This window comes from Apodemus sylvaticus, chromosome 12 (assembly GCF_947179515.1).
Source record: "Apodemus sylvaticus chromosome 12, mApoSyl1.1, whole genome shotgun sequence".
Taxonomy (NCBI): domain Eukaryota; kingdom Metazoa; phylum Chordata; class Mammalia; order Rodentia; family Muridae; genus Apodemus; species Apodemus sylvaticus.
In genome coordinates, this window is record NC_067483.1 from 74,085,712 (window position 1) to 74,102,837 (window position 17,126).

Sequence of the window (17,126 nt, forward strand, 5' to 3'; positions counted from 1 at the left end):
GCCTGGCGAGATTCCAAAATATATCAGGTACAGATTTTTCCTTTTTTTTTTTCTTTTTTTCTTTTATTTTTAATTTTCTATATTCTTTGTTTACATTCCAAATGATTTCCCCTTTCCCAGTTCGCCCCTCCCCATAAGTCCCTTAAGCCCTCTTCCCTCCGCCCATTTACCAATCACCCCCCTCCCACTTCTCTGTTCTGATAATCCCCTACATTGCTGCGTCAAGCCTTTCCAGGATCAGGGCCTTCTCCTTCCTTCTTCTTGTGAATCATTTGATATGTGAATTGTGTCTTGGGTATTCAGAGCTTCTGGACTAATATCCACTTATCAGTGACTGCATTCCATGTGTGTTCTTTTGTGAATGGGTTACCCCCACTTAAGATGATATTTTCCAGTTCCAACCATTTACCTAAGAATTTCATGAATTCACTGTTTTTAATTGCTGAGTAGTATTCCATTGTGTAAATATACCACATTTTCTGTATCCATTCCTCTGTTGAGGGACATCTGGGTTCTTTCCAGCTTCTGGCTATTATAAATAAGGTTGCTATGAATATAGTGGAGCATGTGTCTTTATTGCATGCTGGGAAATCCTCTGGGTATATGCCCAGGAGTGGTATAGCAAGGTCCTCCCAAATGACTGAGAAGCACCTTAAGAAATGTTCAGCATCATTAGTCATTAGGGAAATGCAAATCAAAACAACCCTGAGATTTCACCTCACACCAGTCAGAATGGCTAAGATTAAAAACTCAGGAGGCAGCAGGTATTGGGAAGGATGTGGAGAAAGAGGAACACTCCTCCACTGCTGGTGGGACTGCAAGTTGATTTTTCCACTTTTTAACAAGGGCTAATGAAGCTCATGTGCATAGATCACATGACCTATTGCCTAAGTCAATGCGTTTGCCCCTGTTGTACATGTTTATGATTAGTCAAAGTTATAGTAAAGGATTCTGTTTCCAATACTGGTTTCAAAACATATTGGAATGACAAAGTACCTTTCTGGTATTGAATTAATGTCATTGAAAATTCCTACATCTCCTGGGCATACAATTAAAACTCAAAGGGCATGACATGCTGCTATGGAAATTCATTGGTGAGACTGGATGCAGGCTGAGAGGCAGGCACACTGGTTACTTTTTCATTGCTGTTACAACCCATCTGACAAATGCAAGCTAAGGAAGGAAGGGTTTGTCTTGACTCATCGTTCACGAGGATACAATCCTTTATGGTGGGGCAGGTCTGGTAGAGGTCACAGCAGCAGTGTGGTTAAGATTTCTCCCATCTGGGCAGAACAGGAAAGAGAGAAGAGAATGATGTTACTCTGCTTCTCCTTTTTAGGCAGCCTGTGGCTCTCCCTGCCCTTGGGGTTGGTTGGCCGACAAGGTCCACAAGGGTAATGGGAGCAGAGAAGATTAATGGGGGATTCAGAAGCCCCGTGAGTACAGACAGTGAATGATCACACCTGGACCAGCTGTGAGGCGTCAGATAAACTTTACTTGGAGTGATTCAAGGCTTGTGTAACTTGGGGGAATGGGGTAGGAATATCCAGGATGGGCAAAAGTCTCTAGCTGAAGGCTTAAGGTACCAAAATGCCTGATTAGTGTGGGGAAGCATTTCAGGAATCTCAGGTGCTAACTGAACAGGGTCTTATCAGGAGAATAAAAGTTGATCCTGTAATCTAACTAAGGCTATGTGGTGACATTCCTCAGGTAGAGGGTTTTGAATTTCCCAGACAAGGTCAGAGAAGGAGACACCCTACTAATGAAGGGAGTCCTTTGTGTTGTGCCGAGCCCAGGAAGGCTATCTGGTCAATGGTGGACTTTGACCTTAATTAGTGGAGTTTTCCCACACCGCCTGGAGACCCAGCCCATAGGATACCATCTACATTCAAGGTAGGTCTCCCAGCCTCAGTCTAACCTTTTAGGAAACATACTTAGAGATACACCCAGAGGTGGGCACCTAGTCCAGCTGACAAAGAGAATTACCTATAGCAAGTAGTATGAGCTGTTTGGAAGGAATATGGATGTTACATACAGTGGTACCTATGTGATATTTTTCCCAAGTCACTTGCATTTAATTATCAATAGTTGTTATTATTATCGATGGTAATTATTATTAATAGTAGTGTGACCATGGGCTCTTAGTCAGGAACACGCTCTGTTGTATTAATTCTCTTAAAAGTAACTGAGGAAACGGATGTCTGCACTTATAGAACTCCAAGCACATAGAGCTGCCAATGGCTCACTGTGTTCTGAAACCCGCATGGCAGTGGCTGCCTGTAGAATTTGGGATCCGGGTGGGGGGGAAGGAAGTCATCTATTTTAAAAGACTGGGAAGCAAGTGTGATCGGGATTCATGATGTAAAATTGCAAAATTATCAATAATAGCATTGTGTAAATAGAAGGAAGAGAAGGAGGAGGAATATAAAGTGAACGAGTTAAAAAAATAAATTAAAAATAAAGAACTAATACCATGTGACTAATAGATTAAACAAACAAACAAAAATATTGCAATCTATTAACTCAGCTGACCACTATGTCTAACAACCCACAAACTAAGGCTGTCATCAGATAGCATCTTGGATCTATAGAAAGGTCCCGTCCCTCCACATCTCATTTTACTCTCCTTTATCACCAATTTTTTTCTTTCTATGTATTCATTTTACATTCAGATCACTGCTCCCCTCCCAGGTGCCCTCCTATGGTCCTTCTCCAAATCTCCCCTTTCCTTTCCCTCTGAGAGGGTGGGAGTCCCCTGGGTATCCCCAACCCTGGTATATCAAGTCTCTGTAGGGTTAGGCGCATCTTCTCCCATTGAGGCCAGAAAAGTAGCCAAGTTATGGGAAAGGATTACACAGACAACCAACATATGTAGGGATGGCCCCTGTTCCAGTATAGGGCACCCGCATGAGGAGCCCATGTGCTGCATATGTGCCTAGGTCCAGCGCATACTTGTTCTTACCATACCACAAGGACACAGATTCCACTGTGTTCACAGCAATTTTACTCATAATACCCAAAGAAAACACCCCAGATGTCCCTCAACTGAAGAATGGAAGCAGAAAATGCGGTTCATTTACACAATAGAATCTTATTCAGCTATTAAAACCAAGGACATCGTGAATTTTGCAGGCAAATGGATGGAACTAGAAAGTATCATCCTGAGTGAGACAGGATCCTAGGATAACTGCCCTCTGAGAGATTCCACCCAGAAGCCAATGGAAACAATGCAGAGACCCACAGCCAAACATCAGGCAAAACTCCTAAAGTCTTGTGGAAGAGTTTGGAGAAGGATTGGAGGGAAACAAGGGGATAGAAACTCCACAAGAAGACCAACAAACAGAGTTAACTAACCTGGTATCTTGGAGGTTCCCAGAAACTGAAGCACAAATGATTTATAAACTTGCCTTGATTTGTGACATTCTTTGCTCTGTAAAACTATAAAATTTCATAAAACTGTTCTCATGCTGGAACACAGAATTCGGGGTAACCTAAATCTGGGTGTCCTAGGCCACAGTCATTCGAGATGGTTCTGGAATAAATTATCTCTTACGCCCTTTAAGTTGAAAAAAAAAAAAAACCTGAAATGTACTTTATAGAAATGAACTAGTGACACAACACATTGGATTTGTCTGTGATGACAATGTAAACAGAAGTCTGGAGATGCCCAGGTCAGCTATTGGAACACACAGTGTGACTGTGTTGATTGATATAAACCTCCTGCAAAGAGCCCAGAGGTTATGCTCTCGAAGATTGGAACCTCAGCTTTTTAGCCATAGATAACTGCTGGATACATTATTTTATAAAATGTAGACCTGAGAGTTAGAGAAACACAAGATTCTTATGGAAGGAGACCAGTAACTAGTCAATAGCTATGGATGTCACACACGGGCTTCTTGAAAAAAGAGGAAAGAGACAGCAAAAGTCAGAAGGCATATTCTTCCTCACGGCCAGTCATCTCCAGGGGACACTGTCCTTGGCTTCCTCCCCTTCCCCCACTTATACCCAAGGCTAAAAAAGAACTCAGGCTGTCAATGCCCTGCCATCAGCATCTTAAGCAACAAGCTTCAGACGTTGATAAAAATAAACTGCCATATACAAGCCAGAGTTGTTAACACATTTCGGAAGCTGAGGGAAAGCTTTCCCCTATTTGCATATGTTGATGACAGCCACCAGAGTAAGCCCTTTGTGTGGTACTCCAGGGACCTGAGAAACCCAAGGGGTCCTAAGGAAGGAGAGCAAAATCCAGCTAGGAACAAGCTGAAGGGTTACTTACTATTCAGCTATCTCTTTCCCTTCCTATGATCCTTCCCCACCCTACACATACTTAGACACATGTGTGCACATACACTCACTTCTTAAGTCTCCTCACTCTCATCATCTGATGAGGATTCTTAATATAATTTAGCCTCTATGTTGCTTCTACAACATCAGAGCTTCCTAAATTCCAACTCCATTTCCTCAGTACTGATGACTGAGCCTCACATATGCTAGCCAAGTGCTCTAGCAACTGAGTGGTATACCTAGCAATCAATCAATTTTAATAAAATTATACTATCTATGCATCCAATATGTAGATTTAAAAATATATCATATGACCAGTACCCAATGCAAAATTTTTGCTTCCATGTTGCCAGCTTCTCGGTTTTAATGGCATAGATTAATTTTGCTAGATAATGTGCCTCCTGTAAATTAATTTCTATGCCATTCTGTGTCTGACTTCTTTCATTGTAAAGCTTATGACCTTCTTTGTTTCATGTAGTTGTTGATTATTTACCTTTCCATTGCTGGGTTTGTTGTGTGACTATAAAAGTACAAGTATTCATTCAAATAATTGTGGTCCTTAGGCCAATTGTAATTTTCTGTCTCTTGTACCTGGTGACTCTGTGACTATTCTTAAATATGTTTTGAAGAAACGTGTGCTTCTTCTGCCATGTGCCTGATAAGGGTGACACTGTTGGGTCTTTGTGGAGGCACAAAGCCTAAACAGAGGCCATTGGATTTCCAAAATGACTGTACAACTTTTACATCAGAGAGAACCACAGTTACTCCTCACCGCACTCATTGGCATTTTCCATCTCAGCCATTCCTATGGCTGTGGTCTAGTCAAGGGTTTGTTTATTTTTCTATTAAATTGACCACTGAGTTGATTATTTTATTCCTTATTAATTTGTAATAATTCACTTATCATTTAAAACATTGTGTATATGGGGGGTGCACAAGTGTGGCAGGTGCTTTTGCCTATGTGTGGCTATGTTGGGAACAGAGTCAGGCAAGTGTCTGTGTGCAGCTATGTGGGGGACACAGGTAGATATCAAGGGTCTATGTGTGCAGCTATGTGGGGGACACAGGCAGATATCAAGTGTCTATGTGTGTCTATGTGGGGGGACAGAGGCAGATATCAAGTGTCTGTGTGTGCCTATGTGGGGGATACAGGCAGATATCAAGTGTCTATGTGTGCCTATGTGGGGGACACAGGCAGATATCAAGTGTCTATGTGTGCCTATGTGGGGGACAGAGGCAGATATCAAGTGTCTATGTGTGTGTATGTGGGGGACACAGGCAGATATCAAGTGTCTATGTGTGCCTATGTGGGGGGACACAGGCAGATATCAAGTGTCTATGTGTGTCTATGTGGGGGGACAGAGGCAGATATCAAGTGTCTATGTGTGTCTATGTGGGAGACAGAGGCAGATATCAAGTGTCTATGTGTGTCTATGTGGGGGGACACAGGCAGATATCAAGTGTGTATATGTGCCTTTGTGGGGGGACACAGGCAGATATCAAGTGTCTATGTGTGTCTATGTGGGAGACAGAGGCAGATATCAAGTGTCTTCCTCTATCAATTCTCCAGCTTATTTCATTTGCTTGTTTGTTTGTTTATCTGTTTATTGTTGGAGGGGGTTAGAAAACAACTGGTAAGAGTCAGTTCTCTTCTGCCATGTGAATCCTGGAGATGAAACTCAGATCATGAGTCTTGGCAGCAAGTGGCAAGGGCCTTTACCCACTGGGTCCCTCCCCTGCGCCTCTTCATTTTGTCTTTGAGACAGAGTCTCTCATTGAACTGGGAGCTGACCAATTTGATAGACTGGCCGGCAATCCAATGAGCTCCTGGGATTTGCCTATCTCTTCTTCCTTGTCTCCCAGCATTGGAGATATAGATCCGTACTGCCACACCTGGCTTTTGCTTAGAAAATAAAACTCACAGCATTTGGAAACAAACTGGCTGGCCTAAAAGATTTGGGCAAAAATAGCCTATACTACCAGATGTCATCACTATAATTATCAATGTCAGCAATTATAAAATGAATTTAAATATTATTATATACCACTAAAGAAATTTAAAAATTACCCAAATCAAGTTACAAAGCATAATAATATCATGTGTAAGAAAGATTCAATTCCAGAAGGATGGAAAATGAGTAAAGATCCTGCATCTTGGAATTGATGGCAAACGGTACATGTTAGCATCTAATCTTCAAAGACTTAGGCTGAGGAGCCACGGTGCTCTTTGCTCCTGTCTCCTGTGTTAAATGCATGTGCCTCTTTGTTTGAAGTCTGTATGGGCTTTTTCTACTGCATCATTTCTCTAGAGCTCTGACAGTTAGCATACCTGTCACATACTGATGTGTGGCCGTGGTGTATCCCTTCACATATTAGCCACAGCAGTGGTTGTCTGCCATTGCTGCTGCTGGCCAAGTCGGGGTTGTCCAACAAGCATGGAGCTCTGACATTTGTTTTTTTTTATTCGATATATTTTCTATTTACATTTCAAATGATTTCCCCTTTTCTAGCCCCCCACTCCCCGAAAGTCCCATCAGCCCCCTTCCCTCCCCTGTTCTCCCACCCACCCCTTCCCACTTCCCTGTTCTGGTTTGGCCCTATACTGCTTCACTGAGTCTTTCCAGAACCAGGGGCCACTCCTCCATTCTTCTTGTACCTTATTTGATGTATGGATTATGTTTGGGGTATTCCAGTTTTCTAGGCTAATATCCACTTATTAGTGAGTGCATACCATGATTCATCTTTTGAGACTGGGTTACCTCACTTAGTATGATGTTCTCCAGCTCCATCCATTTGCCTAAGAATTTCATGAATTCATTGTTTCTAATGGCTGAATAGTACTCCATTGTGTATATATACCACATTTTTTGCATCCACTCTTCTGTTGAGGGATACCTGGGTTCTTTCCAGCTTCTGGCTATTATAAATAGGGCTGCTATGAACATAGTGAAGCATGTATCCTTAATACATGCTGGGGAATCCTCTGGGTATATGCCCAGGAGTGGTATAGCAGGATCTTCTGGAAGTGAGGTGCCCAGTTTTCTGAGGAGCCGCCAGACTGATTTCCAGAGTGGTTGTACCAATTTGCAACCCCACCAGCAGTGGAGGAGTGTTCCTCTTTCTCCACATCCTCACCAACACCTGCTGTCTCCTGAATTTTTAATCTTAGCCATTCTGAATTGTTTTAAAGAGGCTTCATATATCAGAGCACCGTAGGGTTTTCCAGAAACTGTGGCTGGTAAGATGAGAGATAGAAAGCATCAACACACATCATGCACTAGAGGGTGCCAAAGTCCTGAGCAATTGAGTCTAACCAGGAAGAATTTGTCTTCACCTTGAAGCCTCAGGAAAGAGAAGCACCATCCAAAGGTCCCAACTCTTAGAGATGGGCTGGAACAGGGCCATCATCACTTTTGATATCAGAGGGATGATTCCAAAACATTGAACAGGTCTTTGCTCGTGTTAGAGGTTTTCAGTGGCAGGTTCACTGATTTTATTTTGATGACTATTTGTGTTCTGAAATTCTATGAGCAGCTGTGACCATTTTACGCACATGAGCATATTAAATCCTCCAGTTTGTAAATAAGAACCTAGGAGTAGATGGGAAATTTGTTAATGACTGTAGCACTAGTAAGTGGCAGGGCATCGCTTCTCAGCCTTTTGGCTAAGATCAAGTGTAGTAAGTGGCAGGGCAAGCTCAAATTTAAGAGTCCAGTGTGCGTGAGTCTGCCTCCATCACAGGTCAATACAACCATGATGCTTAGCATGGCTTACTAAAAAATTCTCCAATACTTCCTTGAATCTGGCCCCATCTCTCACTGTTAACTCCAGATCCTTGTTTTTAAAAAGGTATTTGCATGTCTATTTCAGCCTAATTTTGCTCATATTACATAGAGTTTTAACTAAATATGTCCTCCTCAGCAAATGGTTTCTGCATGCCAGGGTTCCAAAACAACAATTGACAGATATGCCTCTCAGATTTCTGATCTCGTAGGGCTCTTGTCTCGAAGTCCTGTTCCTAAGCCATGGGGGAAAGAACGAAAGGAAACCTGGAGGGTGAGGTTCCGTGACCTATGTAATCAGCCTCACAGAATTCCAGTCCTACTGACATGGAATATTACAAAAACAACTGGGTTTTAAAAGAACCAAAAACATAAGACTCCAAGATTATTTTTGTGGAATGAACAAATAAAACAAACAAACAAACAAACAAACAAATAAAAACCCCAGCATATACGTGTAAGGTTTCCTCCTGTCTCCCTTTATTGTTGGAAAATTCTTAAATATATTCAGTACTAATGAGGCCTGGGTTATTTTTAATTTGACTCCCTTTCTGGATCCTATAGCAACCTGTTTTCAGATATCACTCCAAAGTTTCATCATTCAGTGGAGACAGAGAACCTAAGATACCTATGATGGTTAGTATTGATTGACAGCTTGACAAGATTGAAAGTCCCCTTGAAGACAAACCTTGGGATCCGTGTATGAGGAACCCATGTAGACTGGGTTAATTAAAGTGTGAAGATCTACTCTAAATATGGATGCCATGGTGGGCTTGGGCAAGGGGGCTGAGATCCTAGACTATAAAAAAGAAGAAAGGTGGGTGAACGACATCATTCTTCTCCCTCTGCTTCCTGACAGGACACAATGTGACCAACCACCAGAGTTCCTTCTACCATGACCCCCATCCCTGCTACCATAATGGACCTTAGTTACAAACTGTGGTCCAAAATAAACCCTTCCATGTTGAACTTATTCTTGCTGGGTATTTTGTAACAGCAATAAGGAAAGTAACTGATACAATACACTTTCTTTAAAAAGCCACAGGCACATTAGATTATGAAAAATCAAACCATATTTTTAGGGCACTTGCAAGGAAACATTCTATTATGAGGAACCTTATGGTTATAAAGTGAAGGAGACTTCTCTCGTCTTATTTCTAAGTTCCAATCTATACATGCCAGGATTTTCTTAAGATGTTCAGGCCAAGTGGACTCCTTGTAGACATGTTAACTCTAGAAAAAGTCCAACTGCTTCTGAGACAGGAATATAAGTGAAAGCATGAGACCTACTAAATTTGGGTAATGTGGTGAGGTCAGGTAACTTGCATTCCAAATCCTAGATTCTCTGCTTGTCTGCTGTAAAAATCGGATCAAAAGTTTCATTTCCTTGTCTTCTATAGAGTAAATAGCTTCTATAATACCTCTATAGGCATAAAATAGCATCTACGCTTTGTAGTGGTTGCTGAGTAAATTTACATATGTAAGGCATTTTTAACAATGCTAACTCCAAACATTAAAAAGTTATATATGTATGTATGTGTATACACATGCATGTATAATGTATATGAATGTTACTAGACATGTTTATAGTGACGGCCACAATTTTCATTTCAAAGTTTTCAAGGAAAAGAGAGGATGGACAGTACCTCAAGGTTGCTGCCCTTAGAAGGTACAAACAGAATCTGAAATTAAAAAGGAGAGCAGCTTTCTCAGAAAGCCTGTGCGTAGCCTCACTCCCTGGGCATCCTGCTGTGGCTCTGAACTCAGGTGAGGGCTGGCAAGGCAATGCTTCAGATTGTAGTTCAGCAACAAGGTCGGGCTTCACTTGTCACCTGAGTCATAAGGCCGTTCCAGAAATGTTCAGAAAAGAAGTCCTACTGTTGTGCCTGCTTGTTTGGCAACCAGGTCACCCCTCAAGACTCAATCATCTGACCCACAAACCTGCCTTCCCCACTCCTACCCCTCCCCCCCCCACACAACCCCTGTGGTCTAAATTGGTGGCCATTGATTGTATAAAATGAAGATAGCAACTCAGTTGTAAGTCGGATCTTTCCTGCTGTTCAAAGAACTGATAACCAGATCTTAAGACTGTCGGCAGAAAGGGTACATTGCAAACACGGTCTCCAGTAACGGCAGATATCTAGTCTCATTATAACAGAGCCAACCTTACCTTGTAAATGCCAACCATTGAGCACCTGCATTTAGCCAGTTTAAAACCTGGAGGACTGTAGAGAGAGATTGGACATCAGCTTGTAGGCTACCTCCAAACTGAGAGAGCCCCCAAGGAAATCAACAGTTGAACTGCTGGCACCTACAAGGATTGAAATGTTCTCATCTTTAGATTGGCTATCACCTAGAGAGGAGATTTATTTCGCCTCTGAGACTATCTGAAAGAAAGCTGGCACAGAGGTAGGGCGAGGTCAGGGTGGAGGTCCACACAACCACCATGGTGTCAACAGGCTTGAAGATGTTTTAATAGACTTTTGATGGTTTCATTCACTTATAGAATGCATGTTAGCCATTTCACCCTATGCCCTTTCTCCTTCCCCTTCTACTGAAACTCTTCTTCTCAGGAAGTCCTTTCACTCTGCTGTCCAGTATGCTCTACTGTCCTTCAGGCTTCCCCCTCACCCCCCTCACCCTCTCCCCGCCCCCAAGAGCCTTTTTCTAAGTTCCTGGCACTTAGCACTGCTCATATATAGTACTCTAAGGCTTCACATTAGGGATCTGCATACAAGGAGAGCGTATGACATTTCTATGTCTACGTCTAAATTACCTCACTCCGTATAATATTTTCCAGATCCATGCATTTTCCCGCAAATTTCACAGTTGCATCCTTCTTTCCCAGTGAATAAAATTCCACTGTGGCTATGTACCACAGTTTCACTATCCATTGATCTACTGATGGACACTTTGGCTGGTCCCATTTCTTTGCTGTTGTGACTAGCATGAGAATACCATGTGACTAGCCAGGTGAACATACAAGTATAGGTCCCTGTTGGGTAGAGCATAGGATTTTCTGAGTATATACTCAGGAATTGTATAGCTGGCTCATATGGCAGTTCTATTTTTAGCTGTTTGAGGAATTTCCACATTGATTTCCACAATGGCTGCAGCAGTTTGCACTCCCACCAAGAGTAAATATGAGTGTGCCTTTCCTACATGTGCTTGCTAGCATTCGTAGTCACATTTTTGCTAATAGCCATTCTTACTTGAGTAAGATGAAATATCAAAGCAATTTTATTTTGCAATTGCCCATTGGCCATATATTTTAAACTTTTAAGGCATTTATTAGTCACTTATTTAAGAACTCTCTGTTCGGTTCCATGGTCCATTTTTAGTGAAGTTGTTTGTTTTCTTGACATTTAGTTTGCAAATGTCTTTATATATTCTAAATGCCAATTATTTGCCAGAAGTACAGTGAGCAAAAATGGTCTCTCATTCTCCAGGCTGTTCCTTCACTTGCTTAACAGTCTTTTACTTTCCTGAGTTCTTCTTTGAATGTTGTTCATACTTCCCCTAGTGACTAGCATCCTGTTCAGAAAGTCCCAGGCTATGTCTATATCTTTAAGTGTACTCTCTTCTTTACTTTATAGCAGTTTGGGATGGTCTACTCTAACACTGAGGTCTTTGATCCATTTGGGATTGATTATTGTGCAGAGTGAGAAACAAGAATCAAGTTTCATTCTTCTTAGTGCATACATTCAGTCTTCCCAATACCATTGGTCAGAAAGGCTTTCTTTCTAATATGTATTTTGATCTTTATCAAAAACCAGGTATCTCTGGTTTATATGGCCTTACACCCTAGTTCTCTATTCTAGTCCATTGACCTGTGTCTCTATCGTTGTGCCTGTACTGTAATTTTTTTCTTAGGGCTATGTCTCTACAATATAACTAAAAATCAGGTATTATGATACTTAAGCAGTATTCTCATTGTTCAGAGTTGGTTTTGGCTATCTTTTGTGCTTCTACATGAATTTTTAATATTTTTTCTATTTCTGTGAAGAACTGAGTTCTTACTTTGATTGGGATTGTGTTGAATTTCTAGATTGCTTTTGATAGGGTGGCCATTTTCACAGTATTAATCCTACCACTCCACAAGCATTTAAGGCCTTTCTGTCTCCTAAAGTCATATTCAATTTCATTCTTTAGTGTTTTAAAGTTTTAACTGTAAAGGTAATTAACTGCTTTGGATTAATTCCAAAGTATCTTTCATGTTTTAGTTTATTTTTAATAGAATTATTTCTCTGTTTTCTTTCTTAGTATATCTGGCATTGATCGATAGGATACCATTGATTTTGGTATGCCAATCCTATAACCTGCTACTTTGCTGAAAATGTTTATCAACTCCAGGGGTTTCCTGCAGTTGTCTTTATGTTTTCTTGTGTATAGAATCATGTCATTTGAAAATGAGGATGCTTTAACTTTTATTCCCTTGTTTTGTCTTATTGCCTCGAGCCTCAGGTACTATATAAACAGAGGTATAGAGAGTAAGCATTGTTATCTTGTTTCTGACATTAGTGAAAATGCTTTGGGGTTTTCTGCATTTGGCATGATATAGCTTTGTCACATTTAATCTCTATTGAGTTGAGATATGTCTCCTATATTCCTAGTCCCTCTGGGACTTTTAAAAATAAAATCTTTCTACTAATACTTTAAAATATTTTATATACATTTCAAATGATTTCCCCTTTTCTGGTCCCCTACTACTTTGCTGTTAAAAACAAGGAATTCATGAAATTCTTTGGCAAGTGGGTGGAACTGGAGAAGGTCATCCTGCGTGAGGTGACCCAGTCATAAAAGAGCGCACATGGTATGCACTCACTGATAAGCAAAAATTAGCCCAGAAGCTCAGAATACCCAAGAAACATACACATATCAAGTGATGCCCATGAACAAGGAAGGAGAAGCCCCTCATCCTGGAAAGGCTCAATGCAGCAGTGTAGGGGAATACCAGGACAGAGAAATGGGAAGGGGGTGATTGGGGAACAGGGGGAGGGAAGAAGGCTTTTGGGACTTTTGGGGAGGTGGGATCCAGGAAAGGGGAAATCATTTGAAATGTAAATAAAGCATATATTGAATAATAAAAAAATATTTTATAGAATGTATTTTGATCATATTCATCCCCTACTTCTTCTCCTAACTCCTCCCAGATCCAGGATCAATCTCACCGATTTCCAACTTTGTGTCTTCTCTTTGAATAGCTCACAAAATCTAGCTAGTGCTGCCCATGCATATATAGGGATGTGGTCGTCCACTAGAGCATGGTCAACCTTCCAGAGGTCACACCTTTAGAATAAACAGAATCCCCAGAGTGATGCTTGATTTTGTCAAATGTCTTCTTTACATCTATTAAGACTATGATGTGATTTCTATTCTTGAGAACATTTATATTATGGGCTGCATTTAGTGATTTACATATGTTGAGTCAAAGTATACACATGAGTTTTCTTCAGGCTAAGCACAGGCTTTGAAAGGATCATGATGTAAGATATCTTGCTGTTACCTCTACTAAGAGAATTGAGCTAAAGAAGAAGCAAGCAGATCTAGGAGACAGAAAGTCAGTTTTCTAGAAATGATCAAATCAGAGGAAGTATTTTATGTTGGAAGGATGAAGAATGGAAGCGCCTCCCCCACCCTACTCAAAGCCTTCATCCTCAAATAACTGTTTTCAGAGGCAGTTATACAGAAGGCTTTATGGAACAGTAAGTGTGAGTCAGAGGAGAAGTAGCCAAAATGGGGTTTTGACAGCATACTGGAGGAACTGACTTATCCCGAGCTGTGAAGAAGCAAAAGAGGGTACTGGCTATTAAGTATTTTCAGTGTAGCAGGTCCGTGAGTCCCAAGGACTAGAATGATTAACACGCTATGGGGTTTTCTGAGATGTCAACAAAGACAAGGAAACGGGGATTCAATGAGTTGAACATGTGATTGGAAAATGTTTGATGTTCACATGGAATGAATTTCAAGCTGTTAGGGAGACATAGAACACTTCAGCAAGGACAGTTTGCCTCTAATTAAGCCTTAATAGGTGTCTGGTTCTAATTGGTTTTGATTCTTTTTAGAATGTACTGAAATTATTCCCCATGTTGTTGTCTTTGAGTCTGACTTGCCAATTTGGGAACTAAAGGAAAATTATCTTTAGTGTCTTGTTATGGGCATCTTCTGAGTAATATTGTCTATTAGCAGAAGCCCACAGGTGAGTCTGTGTCTATAATTTTGTATTTCTTGTGTAGACTTCTACCTGTTCGTGTTTTTTTCATGTCTAGGGTCCATGAGACATTTAGCTTAATTATCAGCTACTGAACAACAACAACAAAGAATCATAAAGTATCCTAGATACAGGTCACTTGATAGAGAAACCAATAAGATTTTCATTTTCAATGTTTTCTCCTCTTAAGAGCTGTCCTTTCAATTTTATATTTACCCATAACCCTTTGGGAGAGACCATGTGAGAAAACAAACTGCCCAGAATCTGGGAAGCCATACGGAACAAGATCTAAAGGTTTCCTGCATGATCTATGTTTCAGGTTCCAGGGCTACAATAGGCTGTCTCCAGGCTACAGGTCCAAGTGGGGTCCACCACCCCTTCCCAATGGTGTATTCATAATAGGAGAGAAACTCAGGCAGAAACCAAAGTGGGGAGACCAGGAGAGGAAATTAAAATCCTTTAGTTGTAGTGTATTAAGTCGTTGCTGCACTCAAAGGCAGCCATTCAGATCATTCAGAAAGTCCTGAATAAATGTTTCAGTAATGAGACATGCAGAAGGGAGCTTGTCACCCTGTGATAGTCTTTCTGCAAAGAGTTTGATTTAAGGTTGGTATCAAAGCATGAACCATGCTAAAATACAATTACAAAAGAAACAGGAATTTCATTAGTGGGATGCAAGGAACAGCTTAGGAGGCTGGTGCGAGCTGATAGGTAAAGGCAGGAGAAAAGAAAAGAGAAAGAGGCAATATCCATGGAGACAGAACCCACTGGTCCTTCTGCTGCCTCACTGGGCAGAAGGGCGGAGGACCTGACATCAGGGAGAGGAAGAGAAGAGAGGATGTCTTTTTTGTGTTGAGAGTCATGAGTTTGAAGGAGAACTGGAGCTTCCTAAAATGGCTGCCACAGCATTACTTTACCCCTTTGTCTCTAGGCATACAGCATGCCCTGCTTCATATTCATGGGATACAGGGAAATCAATAAGCTATAGAAAATGTGATTCAGGAGAATTGAGGTAAAAGGATCAAATGACTAAAGGTTGAGGTCCAAGCTCTCCTATTTATCAGTGTTCTCACATGGGAACCAGTAACTTCCTAAAGTGTCTTCATCTCTTGCCATCCTTAGTGTCTGTCTGGGAAACAGGCATCCATACTTACTCACCAGACAAAACGGTGCTAATAGTCATTTGGTTCCAAGAGGGTCGATGCGAATGCTCTCAAACGTAAGGAAATGCAACCCAAAGTGCTCAAGGCACCAAAGTCATGTGACAAGATCGTCTCAGAAGTTACACTGCCATTTGTATTTTAAGTGAAAGAAAACAATTAAGCTTTATTCATATTTACTTGAGTTATTAGTTAACTAGATCATTATGTGACATATTCAGTAAACATTGTAGAAATTGGTATAAATTACATACTTTGTGTATATGTGCATGAGGTAAGGATTTAAAATTATCTTGTTTTTCAATTCTTTTCCTACACAATACATCCCATTAACAGTTTCCCTTCCCTTTACTCCTTCCAGAGCTCCCCTTTCCCCCTCCCCCCATATCCACTCTTCCTCAAAAAAAAAAAAAAAAAAAAAAAAAAGCAGGCCTCCTAGGGATATCAAACAAACATGACAAAACAAGTTGCAATAATACCAGGCACAAACCCCTATATCATGGCTGGGCAGGCAACACAGAAGGAGAACAAAGGGTCCCAAGAGCTGGCAAAAGAGTCAGAAATACCCTCCACCCCCAATGTTAGATGTTTCCATAAAAAACACTAACAACCATAGCTTGTATACAGAGGAACTAGCGCAGACCAATACAAGCTCCATGATTGCTGCTTCAGTCTCTGTAAATCTCTATGAGCTCTGCTTAGTTGATTCTGTGGGCCATGTTCTCATGTTCTAGAGCCCTCTGGCTTCTATAATTCTTCCTCTCTTCCTCCTTTTGGTTCCTCAGTCTCCAAAAAGAGGGACCTGGTGGAAATCTCCAGCTGGGCTCTCTCTCTGCCTCATGTTTGGCTCTAGGTTTCTGCATTTACTCCCATCATCTGCTCAAGAAAGCATCTGTGATGATGTTTGGGCTGAATGCTTATCTATGAATATAGCAGAATATCATTAGGAATCTTTTCATTGGTTCTTTTTTATATTTATAGAGCTAGTCAATTAAAAGTTTTGAGATCATTAGTGATCTAGGCTTAAAGAGAAAGAAAAAAAAAGACATTAAAAAATGAAGACAATATCTCAATTAGATGCAAGTATCTACAGATAAATAGTGTGGTGAGCAGTCTTTAATGTTAGGTTGGCTGGATGAAGATATGTCCATGGTGATAGTGTAGCATGCTTCTAGGCATGTCTTTGATGATATTTCCAGAGACCATTAGATGACAAAGTTCTGAAATAACCAATGGATCAATCCATTGGTTGATTTATAACATGATAGTATTATTGGCAGGTAACTAAAGAGAAAATAGATCACTGAGAACATGTCCTTGGATATATACGGGGCTCCTTCCTCTAATCTCTTTCTGCTTTCCATACATCCAACACTGAAGAACAGCTTCTGCCACACGGCTCTTAAATGTCATGATTGTCTTCCCAAGTGCATGGGTCAAACTACCATGAAGGGAACCCTCTGAAACCTGGATCCTGCTCTGAGTTCTTCCTCCATTAAGCTGTTTCTATGGGACTCAAAGTCACAGAAAGGAGAAGAGTGTTTACTACAGACAGTGTCTGCTCAGGATTCCCCTTTCCTCCTCTATTCTTCAATCTCTACAGAAGAGAATCCATTTTGAAATCATTCTTCTATTCTGAGAGTGACCCAGAAATTTCTATTCCTTTTGAAAGCATGAGTGGCTGTTACT